Source organism: Scyliorhinus torazame, chromosome 26 (genome assembly GCF_047496885.1).
Source record: "Scyliorhinus torazame isolate Kashiwa2021f chromosome 26, sScyTor2.1, whole genome shotgun sequence".
NCBI classification, from domain to species: domain Eukaryota; kingdom Metazoa; phylum Chordata; class Chondrichthyes; order Carcharhiniformes; family Scyliorhinidae; genus Scyliorhinus; species Scyliorhinus torazame.
In genome coordinates this window covers 7,185,726-7,206,921 of record NC_092732.1, presented here as the reverse complement: position 1 = coordinate 7,206,921, position 21,196 = coordinate 7,185,726, and positions in this window count along the sequence as shown.

The following is a 21,196-nucleotide window of genomic DNA, read 5'->3' as shown; positions in this document are numbered from 1 at the left end:
TCGATATGTAAATATAAATAAATTGATCGACCATTAAACGATGTTGCAATACGACCAATAATCGACAAATAATTGAATGTCATCTGCGATTTCTGTTGAAAATATCAGTTCAGGATTCAGATGCGTTTCACGGGTTGAGATGTGAATTGGGGAAAGTGATCAAAGTAACAATAGCCCCAGATGACCACAGAGCTGACTGGTGGTGAGGTAACCTGAGGATCGGAGCACCTCATGCGAGCGGCAATGGGCCAGGAGTCGGGGCCTTCATGAACAGCCTCAGCCGGTACAGAAGTTTAACTTCGTGAACACACTGTTGAGCCAGATGGTGTAAACAGGCCCTGAACAGTCAGAGACAGATGTGGAGAGTGATGTATGAAATTTCCCATGATTCCATCTTTCCTTGACCCAGGAAGTATTGATTGAAACCAACCTGTCAGAGATGGAAGATGTAGAGTATGTTTAGAAAGAAGGGGCGCATTTGTAACTATTCTCTCTACAAGTGGTAGATTTCCTCGTTATGTCAGGACGAGTTCTGAGCTAATTGGTAGGAATTCAGTCAAAGAACAAAGAACAAAGAAATGTACAGCACAGGAACAGGCCCTTCGGCCCTCCAAGCCCGTGCCGACCACACTGCCCGACTAAACTACAATCTTCTACACTTCCTGGGTCCGTATCCTTCTATTCCCATCCTATTCATATATTTGTCAAGATGCCCCTTAAATGTCCCTATCGTCCCTGCTTCCACTACCTCCTCCGGTAGCGAGTTCCAGGTACCCACTACCCTCTGCGTAAAAAACTTGCCTCGTACATCTACTCTAAACCTTGCCCCTCTCACGTTAAACATATGCCCCCTAGTAATTGACCCCTCTACCCTGGGGAAAAGCCTCTGACTATCCACTCTGTCTATGCCCCTCATAATTTTGTATACCTCTATCAGGTCGCCCCTCAACCTCCTTCGTTCCAGTGAGAACAAACCGAGTTTATTCAACCGCTCCTCATAGCTTATGCCCTCCATACCAGGCAACATTCTGGTAAATCTCTTCTGCACCCTCTCTAAAGCCTCCACATCCTTCTGGTCGTGTGGCGACCAGAATTGAACACTATACTCCAAGTGTGGCCTAACTAAGGTTCTATACAGCTGCAACATGACTTGCCAATTCTTATACTCAATGCCCCGGCCAATGAAGGCAAGCATGCCGTATGCCTTCTTGACTACCTTCTCCACCTGTGTTGCCCCTTTCAATGACCTGTGGACCTGTACTCCTAGATCTCTTTGACTTTCAATACTCTTGAGGGTTCTACCATTCACTGTATATTCCCTACCTGCATTAGGCCTTCCAAAATGCATTACCTCACATTTGTCCGGATTAAACTCCATCAAATTAGCGCGATGGCCGGAATCCATCTCAATCGACTTTTGGCTTGTTATGCCTGGATATTCCAATTCATATCTCCATTCTGATTACTCCGGATGAACAGATACTTTGTTACACTGAGTCACAACAAAGAAATCTCCCGATATAAAGAAACTCTTTTCAATATCAATCTCCCAAAAATTTTCCAACCAATATCTTGGTGATTGAAATTAACACGTAACAGCATTCTAATTATTCATGTGAATTTAGATAGTGCGGCAGGATTAGAGGGGACAAATGGCCAGTTGCTTTCTGGAAATGGCGTTGCGATATTGCGAATGATTTGGAGGAATAATAATAATAGTGTTTAATTTCCCATGCAAAAGTGTACAATAGTATTTGGTTTCACATGCAGTATAGCAGTAAAAACAGTTCAAAAGAGTAAATATTGCTTGTATACCACCATTCATACTTTTGTGAATAGAGGTCATGCATCCATACCACACACGCAGAACACAATTCACTAAATATGCATGAAAAACAGCAAGTTAAATTATAATTATGTTATTGAGTGTTCATGGTACTGGGAACAAAATACCTCTGGAGCCGATTGTCCCACGCAACATTATAAAGCATCGGCTCAAAGAGTGAGAGGGTCTACCGGTGATGGTCTGAACATTCATCTGAGCTACTTTGTGAAACAAATTATTAAGTTGCGTCTGCTGTCGAACAACGGTTTTACCTGAAGTGTTGACAATTCTCGCGAGCTTAACGTTGCTGTTCACACTGAGGTAACTATACCAGACTGGCATGTTAACCGTTCAAATAATATCTGCCAGAACTTTTTATACCTTCTCTGAAGCATTATGATTCATTTCAAACACTTTTAGCTTCTAATTAAAAGCAATTTTTAAACATGCTGCCGCTGTTCTCTGTGAAGCTTAGCTTCTGGTCTACATATGTTCCCGGACTCTTGAAACACACTTCAAACTCTGCCGGTTGATCATTAAGATACACAGCATCACACGTACGTAGGTCATTAATATACAAAAGTAGTGCTTATACAAATCTAAAGAGAATTCAATTGGCGCGATTTCTGAAGAGTGGTCACACGTTCAAAGTAGAATCGAGGGAGAACGTGGCAAATGGAAATTGGTTTCAATTTCATCATTGGAAAGTCAAAATAACGTCTTAAATCATCGAAAAGTTACGGTACAGAAGGAGTCCATTTGGCCACGTTATGCATGCCAGCCCGAGGACACTCAGATTCCATCCTCATCCCACTATCTCCCGCCAGTCACGTGCATTCTAAATACTGATAGGGTTGACAATTCAGAAACATAAAGATAGAAAGAGTAAGGTGTATGAGATATCTTGGTCATATAAGTACACGTGGACACATGGACTCGCACTTATAAAGCGATGACACAAAAGTAATTCAATAAAAGTGGTGTGACCCTCCGTATCCCGCCCTGTAAACAGTCCAGTGGATAGCAAAGGAATTGGATTCCAAACTCCTCACCAAGCACAGGAACAATCCTGGCAATTTCAGCCTTTGGTGTAATAATGAGGGAGGTGACTGGAAAGCTTCTTGGGATGGGGAGTTTCGGTTCGATCACTATTGTACCTAGACTCCTGATTATTAAAGAAGGAATCGCAAGTTTTTGCCGTGCAGAGCCAATTGGAGCCATTTCCACCTACCAAGGACATCCCTCAGAGCTCCTTCCTTTCATAAATAAATGACAGAATCACTGTCCTGGACACCCGCAATGATCAGAGTGCAGAGAGTCGATGTGTCCATACCAAGCTGTGTATTCTGTCATTAAATTATTCCCGGTGCTGCCGTTCATTCAAGCAGATCGGACATGCAGCCAACCAAGCCTTGTGATTGTGCTCCTTTTAGGTAGTTCAGCCAGAGTGTCAATTGCCGGAGGCTGGGACAAAACTACCTGAAACACAATAACTGTGAGAGACAAAATCATTCACCAGTGGTTCTGTTGTGTCAGGAAGAGACAATATTCCCAATGAAGGATGGGGTGCAAGGGTAAACTATAAAGTAGCCCATTCCCTCATTAATGAATCTAATTTGAATCAAATGCCGAGACTAACAATTGAATGGTGAATGATTTTGTCTCTCACAGTTATTGTGTCTCAGGTTGTTTTGTCCCAGGCTCCGGCTCTTCAGGATCTCTGACTTTCAACTACCTAAATGTGCACAGTCACAAGGCTTGTTTAGCAGCATTTCCCTTCTGCTTGCATGGACGGCACCACCGGGAGTAATCTAGTGACAAGATACAAATGAATGAATACCAGGACAAAAAGAGAAAGCGACACACTTCAGGACTAATGGAAGTATAGTGGATGTTGCTATGTGCGGAACGCTGCAGAGCAAGAGCTCACAATCAACCATGTGTCAATAGCCAAGGTTATGTTTTTTTATTATATATGTTCAGGGCCAATCATTGATCCTGATACACGGGGGCGAATACCTCCCTCCCCCACGCTAACTCCACTCTTTCATTCACAGAGTACATGTTCTTTCTTTACAGCCCAGAAGGGCAGGCAAGGCTTTGCGATTTAACATTTCACACCAGTATTAAATACTCATGGTATAGGAGTGATTTCCTACACGAATGACGATATCAATGACCCACCTCCTGCAATTGGACAGTTCTGAATGAGGAATGAAGAGGTCTGATCCGGGAAACAGCTGCTGCAGCGTACTGGACATTAACCAGTTCACTGGTACTCTGAGATTGACACCGATTAGGCGCTGGGAAACTCAGTACTCGCAAAGCATTGTGAAAATGCTCATGTTGCGGAAGTTACGTGCAGTGTTTAAAAGTTGCGCACTGGAAAATTGAACTTGGATGAGGGCGTCCTGTTGGGTGCCTAATAGGTACTTCGTAAAGGTACCACCGCACTGCTCTGCCTTGAAAGGTCAAGATCTTCAACTCGCGGTTATCGCTGCTGAAAATGTGGTGGAGGGACCAGACTCCACAAACTGCATGAAACGTCAATGGTGCTAAATCCAACGACATCATTGCTGTTACACGCCTGGGTCCAGAGAAATGCCCATAATTCAGAGCGTTGGTTGTGTTACATTCACCCGCAACACATTAACTTGTTCGGAATTCAACAAAAATATACCAAACTAAAAATCGCCAGAATTCGATGTCTATATTTTAGTAACAGTATCAGCCAATTGCGTCTCCCCGCCTGTCTCTTTGAGTCAGATTTGCATCTCTGGTCCTGGGGAGTACGGTAATCTTATGTTCTACTGGTAACTCCTTCCACCTCCTCTTTGTCTCGACCCATCAACATATACATTCTATCCATTCCGCCATGTGCTGATCCAGCTTCCCCACTGAAATGCAACACTGCTTTTCACCAGGATCTTTTCCTTTGGGAGCTCGGTCAACATTCACCCCATACTCTGTTCAAAGAACTTGCACGTTAGATCCGCCGATTGGATGTATGCTAATCTCTATGATATTGATGGACTCTCGGTCATTTCTCTCCCCCACAAGTGGAATTTCTCTATCTCCGCTGAAGCCTCTCTCAGAATTTTCAACAGCTCTATCAGTTCGCCCACCAGCCTGTTCTTTCCTAGAGTTCAGAGCGCCAGCCTATGCAATCTTTCCCCACAGTAACAGCCTCGAAACACGAGCAGGCAATTTCTTGACAAGGAGCAAATCTTTCCATCCGGTGTCTACGAATCTGCATTTTGTGACATCGGCATTTAACACCGTTACCGTCTCTCCCGGTTCCCGCCCTCCTCACTCCCTCATGTGCTCACCTCTGTCCCTCTTTAGTCCCTAAATGCCACGCTATAATCAATCCCTTCTACTGCTGTTTCTATGTTCACTTTTCTGCAAGAACTTGGTGGCCTCCTCCGCGTTGGCGAAATAGTGGTCCTTTACCTGCTAGCTGACCCATAGCTCGTGGGGTAGAGCATGCCAAACTGAACCTTGCTGTTATACAGTCAGGATTCGGATCTGTTAAATTCTGCCCAGCGCTTGGCCAGGTCTGCTCCAATGTCCACGTACAGGCGAATGGATTGTCCTTCTCATTTGCATCCTTTCCTGCTTATCGTCATCCTCAGGATCCGCTCCTTATCCTGGCGCCTTGGGCTATTGCCGGAGCTATATGTGAGCGAGGTCTACCCCCGCGGCTTTGGCGAAATGTTCCTCGCTCACCAGCTTCCCGAGCATCGCTGCTCCCTATTCGACTGGGATCCTCCCTCCGATCCCTCTGGAAGTCCCACGATCTGCAGCTTTTGCCGACTTGAGCTGTCTTCCTCGTCATCGCCATTTCCCTTCAGCCCTAACTAAGACCTGGCCAGCCTCGCCACCTCGGCTTCCAGATCCGCAATCCGATCCCTCTTATGTGTGGCGACTTGGTCGAAGCCTCGTGTGGTTCCCTCTTGGGCCTCAAGCCTCCTTCGTGGGGTCATCGCGGCCTCCACTGCCGCCCCCTCGCCTGCCATGACGTCTACCTGCATTGCCGCCCTGTGCTTCTGGAACTAGGAGGGAATGAAACTCAGCATGTTACATCTGCCTGTGTCTGCACCGGAAATTCCGTGAGGTCATCCGTCGCTGCTCCGTGTCGCCACGGGGTCATTCCTTCTCCAAAGCTGAGGGATCGCTCTCCTCAGTTTTGCTGCTTTTGCGGCCGGGTTGCATGTTCCTCGGCATGTTGCTTGGCCCTGTGGTTCATGCGGTGGGCGGGGGGGACGGGGGGGGGGGGTTGCGGGGAAGTTTGCTAAATGTCTGTCCTTTTGGTTTCCGGCTGTTGCGGTTAAAGAGTCTTAACGAAAGTTTATAAACGAGAGCCCCCTTCTGTGAGACCGCTCAGCTCATAGCCACCACTGAAAGTGGACAAAAGGTGATCTCGGGTCGCACTGATTGCTTACGGACGCAAATCGCCAAAAGTTTCTGAATTTCAGGAAATAAGTGGGACTGACTTATGTTCCCTGTGAAAGGGTTAAGCAGAGCAATTGTAATAGGTGGAAAGGAGAATTGGGGTATCAAACTGCCTATGGGCCTCTGACAGGAATCATTCTCTTGGAATAATCTATGATTCATGCCCTTCTCTGATCAGAATCCATCTTGAAGACAAAAGGGTTCTGGCCGCCCGACAGCCAGCAATGATGGCTGACAATAAGCTGATCCATAAATTTAAATCTTTGTTCCGTCACCCCTTTGAAAGGGAAGGAGGCGAGACAATTAAAGCAAGGCAGGACGCCAAGGTAAGGAATGAGCAGCTGGCAACGCTCTGAGATCGATCCTCAGACCAGGCTGAAAGGTAATTAGGGTGGAGATTAGTCTCGAAAGCTGAGGTGTTCCCATTGCTATAAGGTGGGACACGTCTGTTCAGCATATTGGAAGTTGTTGGAAAAGTCCATGGGACTTGTTGGAAATCGGAAAGTGTATTCTGAATGGGAACAGAAGTGGAGAATACTGCAGGTCAGACTTCAGCTCGAGCAGCAACTTTGAGACCTGAGATAAACACTGCCGTGACAGCAGGTGTGGCGAACGAGGTATATGGTAAATGTGTCGAAGGGGAACTATCCTTGAGGGTGAGAGTAATTCCAATGAGAATGCTGCGAAAGGAGCTTCGGTGATTCGCTGCAGTGCATCTTATAGATGGTACACAGCTGCCACTGTGTATAGGTGGCAGAGGGAATGAATGCTTGTGGAAGGCATTCCAATCAAGTGCGCTACTTTTGTCTTGGATGGTCTCGAGCTTCGTATTCAAACGTGCCCACCATTGATCTGGACTGTGGTCTGATGTCGGTCAAATAAATTAACACAACTGTGCTCTGCTTTTCTTTAGAATATTCAAATTGTGCTTCTGACTGGAGCTAAATTCAGTCAGAATTGGCGCGCAACCCCTGTTCCTGCTTCGATCTATCACACACGCACAGTCCCTGTTGCCCTCTCTAAACCACAGTGTGTCTTATTTCTGTAGCTGTCTTCGTTCTATTCTTCTCCTATTTGTCTAACACGACACGTTACTCCCTCGCGTTACTCATTCCTATTTTCCTTTGCGGTCCGACCACCACCTCATAACTTTGTAACTCTTTCCAGCTCTACTATCAATCTCTGAGTGACTTGTCTGCATTCCGCACTCACGCTATCTCTCCACGTGTTTATCTCTACATTCCTCTGCCGTCTTCAATGTGCATGGTTTGCATTCTTCTCTTTGTCCTTTTAGTTCCCTCTTGATATCTTCATCTCTCTCTGTTTTCCCTGCCATTAACCGCTCATGCCATCTCTCATTTTGTCCATCTGCCTCTCACCCTGGCGATCGCTGTGAAGAGTGTTGATTTGTTCAGTCACAGAAGACCTCCTCTGTCCTCAGTGTGCCGCATTCCCTCAAGCAGCGACCCGTCTGATTAAAGGCCTTTACCAAAGTATTGGATACAGTTAAGTTTGGCGATTTTATGGCAGCATGTGGGGCAGTGGATCGCACTGGGACTGTGGCGCTGAGAACCCGGGTTCGAATCCCCACCCTGGGTCACTGTGCGTGTGGAGTTTGCAAATTCTCACCATATCTGCTTGGGGTCACCCCCACAACCCAAAGATGTGCAGGTTAGGTGGCTGAGCCACGCTGAAGTGTCCCTTAATTGGAAATAAAAATATTTAGGTAATCTAAATGTACATAACAAAAAAAGATTTGGCGATGAGGGAAGATGTCTGTTATTATAGAGGGGAAATAGAAAATGAGTCAGCTCCTTCTGACCAGGGAACCGATTCAACAAATTAAGGCAAATTCCACAGCTCCTTGTGGAATGATACCATTCAGTTACAAACTGACTTGGACAAGCAAATGGAAAGGAAATGCTTAAAAATGACAACAGTTGACGAGAAAAGATACAGGCAGGCACAGGACGAAAAAGAGTCCATGGGGCGAATGTCGATTGAGTATCATGTCCAAATAATGAGAACCGCGTATGTAATCTGTGATTAACTAGAAAATATGTGGAACTCTGTTGTATTTTTAAAAATGGGAACGTTATGTGGAAGCTGCTAAAAACTCACCTTGCTCCACACCTTCTGTCGCATCCAGATCTGGTGAGCGCAAAATAGGACGAATATATTGTCCTTTGAAAGGGTGGAGACGAAGTCTGCAAGAATAGGTAAAGTAATGATACGTTTGCAGCTACAAGATTTGTTTGGAGAAATTTAGGTTGTTTCGTTTGAAGGGAAATGATTGTGGGAAGTCGTGAGAGAGGAGACACGATTATTACAGCATTGTATAAAGTAAACAACAGAACATGCTGCTACTATTGCTGGTACAAAGGCGAGATGATATAGCTTTTTACTTCGCCAAGAGTGGCAGGAACATATGAGGAATATATTTACTTTATTCTGCGAGTGGCAATAACCGCTACCATCAGTAACAATGTGTTGTGGAAGTTGAAAGCACTCATATTTAGAACAGGGAACTTGATGATCGAAACTACATTACAGGGTTAAGGGAATGAGGCGATGTGAGGGGATTGAATGGATTATGACACAGGTAGCTGGCATCAATTTGCAGCCCGAATTAGCTGTTGCATATGCTGTATTCATTATTTGGTTATCCGCCTGTTTCAGTCACATTGAGCTACAAATAGACAACATGATTTTATTGTACAGATAACCCATTAATAGATTGATCAGCCAGATCAACTGAACTTCGTTACTGGGGAATGATTGAAACGCTTCACCATCAATCGGTGATAGCACAATCGTGACTGAATGTTTCTGAACTGTTTTGTTCATCAACATGAAACTGGATCAGTCCCCTGTATCTCCGATTATATTTGCTGAGCCAGAGACATATGTTCAACGTATTCAGCGCAAATAATAATAATCCAGTCCAACATCAGAGTTGGAGACATAAAGTGAATCTCTTTGAGCCGAGAGAACAGAGCAGAGATTTGAGGAAATAATGAAGCGATATAAACATTGCCAAAAACACCAGGACAGTAAAAAAGTTTTGTAACATCATCAACACATGAAATAAAGGTTAAAATGCACGTTAACTAATTTCACAATGGGGCGGTGAATACGCTCGATTAGAAGAAAGAGTGAAAATCACATGACTGAGCAAATGTAGGCTGGAATCTGAACTGCAAAATTCTCTCCAAGTTTATGTATATGAACACGCGCTTATTTGCTGAGGTCCTTGTTCTCTGGTGGCATGGTTACATTCACATCACTCTTCGTGGTTCTATTCACCCGAACAAGCAACAGCTTTGGCTCCGGTGGAAACTATATGGTTCACAAGGGAAAGACGATGATGTACTCGTAATGATACTGAACTACAAATTGAGAGGTCCAGGCTGCCTGCACTGGCGATATAGATTCAATGCACAGCACCACAGCTAATGGAATTTAAATTCAGTTCTTAAAATATTGAACAAAATCGAGTCTCAGTAATGATGAACTGAAAATTATCAGTGGTTGTTGTTAAAATCTGGCTGCGACATCTACATCCCACGAATATATACAGAGAAAAAATAGAAACATCACAGTACTGATTGAGGAGAAAACTATTTTACCTAGAAGGTGGCGACGGTTCGGAATGCACTGCCTGGTTGGCTGGTGGAGGCAGTTTGACTCAAATCGTCAAAACAGCACTTGGCACATCATAATATTCAAGGCTGTGGGCCGTGCTGGCTAATGGGATTCGGGAGGCAGATCAGGTGTTTTTCATGCGTTGGTGCAGGCGCGATGGGTCGAACGGTGTCTTCTGCACTGCATTATTGTGTGATTCTAATTTTGTGAATGGGTAACATTGTAATAATATCATCTTCACAAATATCATAAAGGATTAATAAGTATAAAGTGTTCTAAAACTTTATAATTGCTGGGAAAGTTAACAAAATATTGGATAGGATTACAAAGGATTATGAATGTTGAAAGGAATTATAATTCATTATATGGTGATATAAATTAGTTGGATGCAGCTATTCATAGAACAGTAAACAGTCTACGTACACAGTGCCCTACAGTAAACAGTCTATGAAAACAGTGCTCTACAGTAAACAGAGTCTATGTGAAGTGTGCCCGACATGCAGTAAACAGAGTTATTTCAACCGGACTCTACAGTAAACAGTCTATCTAAACAGTGCCCGGCAGTAAACAGTCTACCTAACCTGTGCCCTACAGTAAACAAAGTCTATGTTAACAGTGCCCTTCAGTAATGTGAGTCTATGTGAAGAGTGCCCTACATACAGTAAACCGAGTATATGTAAACAGTACTCTCCAGTAAACAGTTTATATAAACAGTGCCCTGCTGCAAACAGTCTATGTAACAGCCTTGCAATAAACAGCGTCTATATAAAGAGTGCCCTACATTAAGCAGTCTTTTTAGCAGTGCCGTACAGTAACCAGTCTATATAAACAGTGCCCGGCATTAAACAGTCTATGTAAACAATACCCTACAGAAAACAGTCGAAAGAAACAGTGTCCTACCCAAAACTGTCTCTGTAAACAGTGCCCTACAGTCAACAATGTCTATAAACAGTGCCCTACGCTGAACAGTCTATGTGAACAGTTCCGCACAGTAAATAGTCTATGTAAACTGTACCCGACAGTAAACAGTCAATGTAAACACTGTCCTGCAGTAAACAGACTATATAAACAGTGCCCGACAGTAAACAGTCAATATAAACTGTGCCCTCCAGTAAACAGTCTACGAAAACAGCGTCCTGCAGTAAACAGTCTATGTAAACATTGCACTACAGAAAACAAAGTCTGTGTGAAGAGTGCCCTACATACAGTAAACCGAGTCTATGTAAGCAGTACGCTACAGGAAAGAGTCTATCTAAACTGTGCCCGACAGTGAACAGTCTCTGGCAACAGTGCCCTACAGTAAACAAAGTCTATATAAAGAGCACCCTACAGTAAACAGTCTACATAAACAGTGCCCTGCTGCAAACAATCTGTATAAACAGTGCCCTACAGTAAATAGACGGTGTACACAGTGCCCTACAGTAAACTGTCTATGTAAACAGTGCCGACAGTAAGCAGTCTATGTTAACAGGGCCTAGCAATATACAGTCTTTATAAATAGTGCCATACAGTAAACAGTATATATCAACAGTGCCCGAAAGTTATTAATGTCTGTAAACAGTGTCCCACAGAAAACAGTCGATGAGATTAGTGCCCTGCAATAAACAGTCTATATAAACAGTGGCTTTCAGTAAACAGAGTCTATGTAAACAGTGCCGCACAGTAAATAGCCAGTATAAACAGTGCCATGCAGTCAGCAGTCTATATAAACAGTACCCTACAGTAAACACTATATATAAACAGTGCCCTACAGTAACAGACCCCTACTTTAAGCAGTCTTTGTAAACAGTGCCTTGCAGTATACAGTCTATATTAACAGTGCACTACAATACACAGTCTATGGAAACAGTAGCCGACAGCAAACAGTCTATATAAACAGTGTCCTACAGTAAGTAGTGTATGTAAACAGCGCCTTGCAGTAAACAGAGTCTGTGTAAACAGCGCCATACAGTAAACAGTCTATATAAACAGTGCCCTGCTGCAAACAGTCTGTGTAAATAGTCCCCTGCAGTAAACAGTCCAAGTAAATAGAGCCCTAGAGTAAACAGTCTATGAGATTAGTGTCCTACAGTAAACATTGTATGTAAACAGTGCCCTACTGTAAGCAGTCTAAAAAACACAGCCCGACGGCAAACAGTCTAGCTAAACAGTTCCGTACAGTAAACAGTCTGTGCAAACAGTGCCGAACAGTAAATAGTCTGTATAAACATTGCCCGACTGTAAACAGTCTATATAAACAGTGCCCGACAGTAAACAGTCTTTATAAACAGTGCTCTACAGGAAAAAGTCGATATAAACAGTGCCCGACAGGAAACAGTCTATGTAAACATTGTACTACAGAAAACAGTCTCTGTAAACAGTGTTCTACAGTAAACAGTCTATATAAACAGTGCCCTACGCTGAACAGTCTGTGTAAACAGTTTCCCACATCAAACAGTCTATGTACTCAGCGCCCTACACTAAACAGTCTATGAAAACAGCGCTCTACAGTAAACAGAGTCTCTGTGAAGTGTGCCCTACACAGTAAACCGCGTCTATGTAAACCGTACTCTACAGTAAACAGTCTGTCCAAACAGTGCCCGACAGTTAACAGTCTATGTAAACAGTGCCCTGCAGTAAACAGTCTACGTTAACAGTGCCCGACATTAAACCGAGTCTATGTGAAGAGTGCCCTACATGCAGTAAACCGAATCTATATAAACAGCACTCTACAGTAAACAGTCTATATAAACAGTGCCCTGCTGCAAGCAGTCTGTGTAAACAGTGCTGTGCAGTAACAGTCTCTGTAAACAGTACACTAAATAAAACAGTCGATATAAACACTGTCCTACAGTAAACAGTCTATGTAAACGGTGGAGTGCTGTAAACAGTCAATGTAACAGTACCCTACTGTAAACAGTCTATCAACAGTGCCCTACAGTAAGCAGTCTATGTCAACAGTGCCTTGCTGTAAACAGAATCTATATACATTGTACCATTCAGTAAACAGTCTATATCAACAGTGCCCTAAAGTTAATAGTGTACGTAAACAGTGTCCTACAGAAAACAGTCTTTTTAAACAGTGCCCTGCAGTAATCAGTCTACGTAAAGAGTGACCTACAGTAACAGTGCCGACTGTAAGCAGTCTTTGTAAATAGTGCCTTGGAGTAAACAGAGTCTCTGTCAACAGTGCCGCACAGTAAACAGCCTGTACAAACATTTCCATGCTGTGAACAGTTTAGATAAACAGTGTGCTACAGTAAACAGCCTATGTAAACAGTGGCCTACAGAAAACAATCTCTGTAAACAGTGCCCAACAGTAAACAGTCTATGTAACCACTGTACTACAGTAAACAATCTATATAAACAGTGTCCTGCAGTAAGCAGTCTATGTAAACAGTGCCCGACAGTAAACAGGGTCTGTGTGAAGAGTGCCCTACACACAGTAAACCGAGTCTATGTAAGCAGTACTCCACAGTAAACAGTCTATCTAAACTGTGCCCGAAAGGAAACAGCCTATGGCAACAGTGCCTTACAGTAAACATGGTATTTATAAACAGCACCCTTCAGTAAACAGTCTATATAAACAGTGCCCTGCTGCAAGCAGTCTGTGTAAACAGTGCTGTGCAGTAACAGTCTCTGTAAACAGTACACTAAATAAAACAGTCTATATAAACACTGTCCTACAGTAAACAGTCTATGTAAACGGTGGAGTGCTGTAAACAGTCAATGTAACAGTACCCTACTGTAAACAGTCTATCAACAGTGCCCTACAGTAAGCAGTCTATGTCAACAGTGCCTTGCTGTAAACAGAATCTATATACATTGTACCATTCAGTAAACAGTCTATATCAACAGTGCCCTAAAGTTAATAGTGTACGTAAACAGTGTCCTACAGAAAACAGTCTTTTTAAACAGTGCCCTGCAGTAATCAGTCTACGTAAAGAGTGACCTACAGTAACAGTGCCGACAGTAAGCAGTCTTTGTAAATAGTGCCTTGGAGTAAACAGAGTCTCTGTCAACAGTGCCGCACAGTAAACAGCCTGTACAAACATTTCCATGCTGTGAACAGTTTAGATAAACAGTGTGCTACAGTAAACAGCCTATGTAAACAGTGGCCTACAGAAAACAATCTCTGTAAACAGTGGCCTACAGTAAACAGTCTATACAAAAAGTGTCCCACAGTAAACAGTCTATGTAACCACTGTACTACAGTAAACAATCTATATAAACAGTGTCCTGCAGTAAGCAGTCTATGTAAACAGTGCCCGACAGTAAACAGGGTCTGTGTGAAGAGTGCCCTACACACAGTAAACCGAGTCTATGTAAGCAGTACTCCACAGTAAACAGTCTATCTAAACTGTGCCCGAAAGGAAACAGCCTATGGCAACAGTGCCTTACAGTAAACATGGTATTTATAAACAGCACCCTTCAGTAAACAGTCTATATAAACAGTGCCCTGCTGCAAACAGTCTGTGTAAACAGTGCCCTACAGTAAGCAGTTTATGTTAACAGTGCCTTGCAATAAACAGAGTCTTTATAAACAGTGTCATACACTAAACAGTCTATACCAGTGCCCTCAAGTTATTAGTGGATGTATACAGTGTCCGACAGAAGTCTATAGATTAGTGTCCGACAGGGCTAAATCGCTGGCTTTGAAAGCAGACCAAGGCAGGCCAGCAGCGCGGTTCAATTCCTCTTTCAGCCTTCTCGAACAGGCGCTGAAATGCGGCGACTAGGGTCTTATCGCAGTAACTTCATTTGAAGCCTACGTCTGACAATAAGCGATTTTCATTTTTTAATTTCATAAAGAGAGCCCTAAATTAACAATGCCCTACTTTCAGCAGACTTTGTAAACGGTGCCTTGCAGTAAACAGAGTTTATGTAAACAGTGTTGCACCGTAACCAGACTGCATAAACAGTGCCATTCAGTAAACAGTCTATATAAATAGTGCCTACAGTAAACAGGCTATGTAAACAGTTGCCTACAGGAAACAGACTATATAAACAGTGCCCTCCAGTAAACAGTCTATGTAAACAGTGCCCTGCTGAAAACAGTCAATGTAAACCATGCCCTACTGTAAACAGTCTATGTAAACAGTGCCCTAAAGTAAGCAGAGTCTATGTAAACAGTGCCCTACAGTAAGCAGTCCATGTAAACAGTGTCTTTTTGTAAACACAGTCTATATAAACAGTGCCATACAGTAAACAGTCTCTATCAACAGTTCACTAAATGTATTAGTTTCTGTAAACAGTGTCCTACAGAAAACATTCGATGTAATTAGTGTCCTACAGAAAAGAGTCGATGTAATTAGTGCCCTACATTAAACAGTCTATATACACAGTGCACTACAGTAACAATGCCCTAGTGTAAGCAGCCTTCGTAAACACTGCCGTGCAGTAAACAGAATCTATGTAAACAGTGCCGCAGAGTAAGCAGTCTCTCAACAGTGCCATGCAGTAAACAGTCTATATGAACAGTGCCATAGAGTAAACCGTCTATGTAAAAAGTGGCCTCCAGTCAACAGGCTATGTATACATTGTACTACAGAAAAATGTCTCTGTAAACAGTGCCCAACAGTAAACACTCTACATAAACAATGCCCTACGCTGAACAGTCGAGGTAAACCGTTTTCCACAGTAAACAGTCTATGTAAACAGTGCCCTAAAATAAACATGCGATGTAAACATTGCCCTACAGTAAACAGAGTCTATGTTAGCAATGCCCTACAGTAAATAGTGTACTAAACAGTGCCCTACAGTAATAGAGTATGTGCTAACAGTGCACCACAGTAAACAAAGTCTATATAAACAGCACCCTACAGTAAACAGTCTATATAAACAGTGCCCTGGTGGAAACAGTTATGTAAACAGTGCCCTACAGTAAACAGTCTATGTAATTAATGCCCAACAGTGAACAGAGTCTGTATAAAGAGTGCCCGACATACAGTAAACCCAGTCTATGTAAACAGTACTCTACAGTCAACAGTCTATCTAAACAGTGATGTGGAGATGCCGGCGTTGGACTGGGGTGAGCACAGTAAGAAGTCTTACAACACCAGGTTAAAGTCCAACAGGTGTGTGTCAAACACTAGCTTGAGGAGTACTGCTCCTTCCACGCCTCCGAAAGCTAGTGTTTGAAACACACCTGTTGGACTTTAACCTGGTGTTGTAAGTCTTCTTACGATCTAAACAGTGCTCGGCAGTAAACAGTCTATGTAAACAGTACCCTTCAGTAAGCAAAGTCTGTGTTAACAGTGTCCTACAGAAAACAGTCTATATAAACAGTACCCTACAGTAAACAGTCTATATAAACAGTGCCCTACAGTGAACAGTCTATGTAAACAATGGCCTACAGTAAGCAGTCTATATAAACAGTGCTCTACAGTAAACAGTCTATGGAAAAGTGGCCGAATCGACAGTGAACAGTCTATATAAACTGTCCTACAGTAAGTAGTCTACGTAAACAGAGCGTTGCAGTAAACAGAGTCTATGTAAACAGTGCCATACAGTAAACAGTCTATATAAGCAGTGCCCGACAGTAAACAGTCTAGAAACAGTGCCCTACAGTAAACAGTCATTGTAAACATTGCACTATAGAAAGGTGTCTCTGTAAACTGTGACCAAAAGTAAACAGTCTCTATAAACAGTGCCCTACGCTGAATAGTCAATGAAAACTTCCCCACAGTAAATAGTCTATGTAAACAGTGCCCTATAGTAAACAGTCTATGTAACCACTGTCCTACAGTAAACTGTCTATATAAACAGTATCCGACAGTAAACAGTCTATGGAAACAGTGTCCTACACAAAACAGTCTATATAAACACTGACCTACAGTAAGTAGTCTCTGTCAACTGTGCCATGCAGTAAACAGAGTCTGTGTAAACAGTGCCATAAAGTTAACAGTCTCTATTAGCAGTGACCAACGCTGAACAGTCTATATAAACAGTTCCCCACAGCAAATAGGCTATGTAAACAGTGCCCTACAGTAAACAGTCTATGTAACCACTGTACTACAGTAAACAGTCTATATAAACAGTGTCCTGCAGTAAACAGTCTATTTAAACAGTGCCCGACAGTAAACGTGGTCTGTGTGAAGAGTGCCCTACATACAGTAAACCGAGTCTATGTAAGCAGTACTCTACAGTAAACAGTCAATCTAAACTGTGCCTGACAGCAAACAGTCTATGGCAACAGTGCCTTACAGTAAGCAAAGTCTATATAAACAGCACCCTACGAAAACAGTCTATATAAACAGTGCCCTGCTGCAAACAGTCTGTGTAAACAGTGCCCTACAGTAAGCAGTTTATGTTAACAGTGCCTTGCGATAAACAATGTCTTTATAAACAGTGCCATACAGTAAACAGTCTGTAACAGTGCCCTCAAGTTATTAGTGTATATTAACAGTGTCCTACAGAAAACAGTCTATGAGATTAGTGCCCTACAGTAAACAGTCTGTGCAAACAGTGCCCTACAGTAAACAGACGATGTACACAGTGCCCTACATTAAACTGTCTATGTAAACAGTAGTGCCTTTCAGTAAACAGAGTCTATGTAAAGAGTGTCGCAAAAGAGTCTATGTAAAGAGAGTAAATAGCCTGTATAAACCGTGCCATGCAGTAAGCCTTCTAGATAAACAGTGCCCTTCAGTAAGCTGTCTATGTAAACAGTGGCACATAGTAAACAGTCTATAGCACAGGGCTATGTCGCTGGCTTTGAGAGCAGACCAAAGCAGGCCACCAGCGGGTTCAATTCCTGTACCAGCCTTCTCGAACAGGCGCTGAAATGTGGCGACCAGGGGCGTTTTTCGCAGTAACTTCATTTGAAGCCTACTTCTAACGATAAGCGATTTTCAGTTTTTTAATTTCATAAACAGAGCCCTACATTAACACTGCCCTACTCTTAGCAGTCTTTGTAAACGGTGCCTTTCAGTAAACAGAGTTTATGTAAACAGTGCCGCCACGTAACCAGGCTGCATAAAGAGTGCCATTCAGTAATGGCCCCTAGTCGCCACATTCCGGCGCCTATTCGGGGAGATTGGTACGGGAATTGAACCGTGATGCTGGCCTTGTTTTGCATTATAAGCTAGCTATTTATCCCACTGTGCTAAACTAGCCTCTCCATATGCAGGCGGATGTAAAATGGGCAGAAGTTCATCAAACAGTATTGCCAGCGGGGTATAGAAAAGAGGTGTTGCGAGTTGCACATGAAGTACATTCATGTCATTTGGGAATAAGGAAAACTCAAACTAAAATCCAGAAATATTTTATTGGCCTGGACTGCATAAAGATGTAGTTAAATTTTGTCAATCATGTCACACATGTCAAGTGATAGGGAAACCTTAAGCAGTATAAAACCAGCGCGCTAAATACCCATTCCAGCATTTGAGGAACCTTTCACAAGGCTCCTAATTGATTGCGTAGGACCGCTTCCTCAAATGAAAAGTGGGGATCAATATCTTTTGACTCTAATGGATGTGTCTTCTCGGTTTCCAGAGACCATTCCAGTACGTATATTACAGCTAAAAGGATTGTGGAGGGAGTCACTTAAATTCTTTACCAGATATGGACTGCCCACAGAAATCCAATCGGATCAAGGATTAAATTTTACTTCAAGGTTATTCAAAGAAGTTATGGATACCTTAGGAATAAAATAAGTTAAAGCAACTCGCACCATCCAGCATTAGAAAGGTGGCATCAGGCATTAAAGACAATGTTGAGGGTTTATTGTCAAAATGATCCAGAGGATTGGGATAAAGGAATTCTATTCGGACTGTTTGCAATGAGGGATGCACCTCATGACTCAACCAAATTCAGTCCTTTGACCTAATTTTTGGTCATGAGGTAAGAGGAGCACTGAAATTGATTAAGGAAAAATTGGTGAGTGAGAAATCGGAAATTACATTATTGGATTACGTGTCAAATTTTAGGGAACGATTAAACAGAGCAGGTGAATTGGCTGGACAGCATTTAAAAGTCGCACAAAATGTGATGAAACGGGTAGCGGACAAGAAACCCAAAGTTCGTACTTTTGCCTGTGGAGATAACGTTTTAATATTGTTACCAGTGGTGAACCTAGATGGAATACTCACCGAGTGTGTCATGTTAGTAGGCTTGAAGGGTGCTGCGCTTCCGAAAACACAGCAGTTAAGAGGAGAGTCAGTAGATTACTTCATCACAGCTCGCAAGTTGCGAGCGCAGTCCTGTAATTTTTCCTCAGCCTCTGATTCGATGCTGCGTGAACAGGTCATTTTCTGGATAAATTATGAACGTTTGCGCGAAAAAGTGCTAAGACGACCGGATTTATCGGTTGAAGAAGCTATTAATTTGTGTAAGGTCAGCGAACAGGCATCAAGCGAATATGCCGAGTTCGTGGCAAAGGAAAAAAGCGCGAAAATGGGAAAGGTGGCTAACGCCATTAACAGTGCCATTAACGCCATTTCTTTGTGTCACAACAAAGAAAACTGCGTACAATGGTACACTCTGTGGACACGCCGAAAACCAAAACAATTGGCCGGGCCTTCAGGTGACGACGATGTGCTGAGCAGTCGCACATCAGGTGGCTGTTCTCCCGTGGACCTGCAAAACAGGCACTTTTTAGTGAAAACTCGCCAGAAAACTCTACAGTAAGACGCGGGAAGAAAGAAAAAGAGTGACAAATGCCCTGAAAAGTCCAGTCCAGGGGCCGAGCAGACAGCAGGAGTGGAATGGGCCAGGAACGGGGACAGTCGGACAACCGATCAGCGCACAAAGTGGCGGAGCGCAAGATTCACGTGTAATGGCCGGGGGCTTAACGGCCCAGTGAAAAGATCCAGAATCTTCACCCACCTAAGAAACATGAAAGCTGGCATAATCTTCCTCCAAGAGATACACCTGAGAGAGAAGGACCGACTGTGGGTAAGGAAGGGTTGGGTTGGACAGACCTACCATTCCGGCCATGGGACGAGGGCCAGGGGGTGCGGCAATAATGATCAGCAAGAGGACGATGTTTGGGTGATGCAGACGGTCAATGTCCCAGGAGGACAGTACGTCACGGTCAGCTGGGCCCTGGATGGGGCAGCGTTAGTACTAGTTAACGTGTACCGCACCCAACTGGGACGACACGAAATTCATCAAAAAGACCACGGCAGTAATCCCGAGACATAGCGACGCACCGATGGATCATGGTTGGGGGGCGGCGGGGGTGGGGGGGGGCGTGGGGGGTGGAGGGGGGAGTGTCGCGGGGGTGGGGGGGACTTTAACTGTGCACAGGACCCACGGGCAGACTGGTCGTACCCCAAAACAGGGAATAGCTCAAACCCGGTTGTTTTATGGAGCAGATGGGGGCGGTGGAACCTTGGATGTTCACCCAACCAGGAGAAAAGGACTTCTCCTCCGTCTCCCCAGTACATAATGTATACTCGAGGGTCAGCTTATTTGTGGCGGGGAAATCGGTGCTTCCAGGGCTGGTCATGGCGGAATACTCTGCGATTGTAATCTCTAACCACACTCCACATTACATGGATGTGAGGTTGGAGACGGGCAGAGCCCAGTGCCCGCATGGAGGTTGGACACGGCCCTACTGTTCATGTTGTCGCTGACGGTGCGAGGAGCGGGAAAGAAACAAAAGGAGTTTAAAATCACTTACCTTGCAGGAGCAGCACTTTGAATTTCGGCGGGAGCGGCGTGCAGGGGGCTTCTGGGAGGTGAGTATTTGAGTATAAAATCACTTACCTTGCAGGAGCAGCAGTTGGAGTTTCGGCGGGAGCGGCGTGCAGGGGCCTTCTTGGAGGTGAGTATTTGAGTTTAAAACATTTACCTGGTCCAGTTTCTGTTCTCCTTTTCTGTTTTATTTTATTTTTATAAGGTGGGAACCGGAAGTTCGACCCGCGGACTTCTGGGAAGTCCCCCCCCCCCCAATAAATTCTGGTGGAGAGGAAACACGAGACACTACACGTGTAGTGTCTCCCACCCGCCCTCCTCCTCTAACCTAATAATAAAACCCATTGGTGTGAGGTAAATGCCATATTATATCATTATTATTTTTTAAAAAAAATCTTTTATTAACCAGATCTTGGTTGGAAGTTAAAGGGATAGGAGTGAAGGGAGTGCAATGTTCCTCCTGCAGGATGTTTGAGGTGAGGAATGCCGTTAGTGTCCCTGCTGATTTTATCTGCAGGAAGTGCAGCCATCTCCAGCTCCTTCAAGACCGGGTTAGGGAACTGGAGCTGGAGTTGGATGAACTTCGGATCATTCGGGAGGCAGAGGGGGTCATAGGTAGCAGCTTCAGGGAATTAGTTACACCAAAGATTG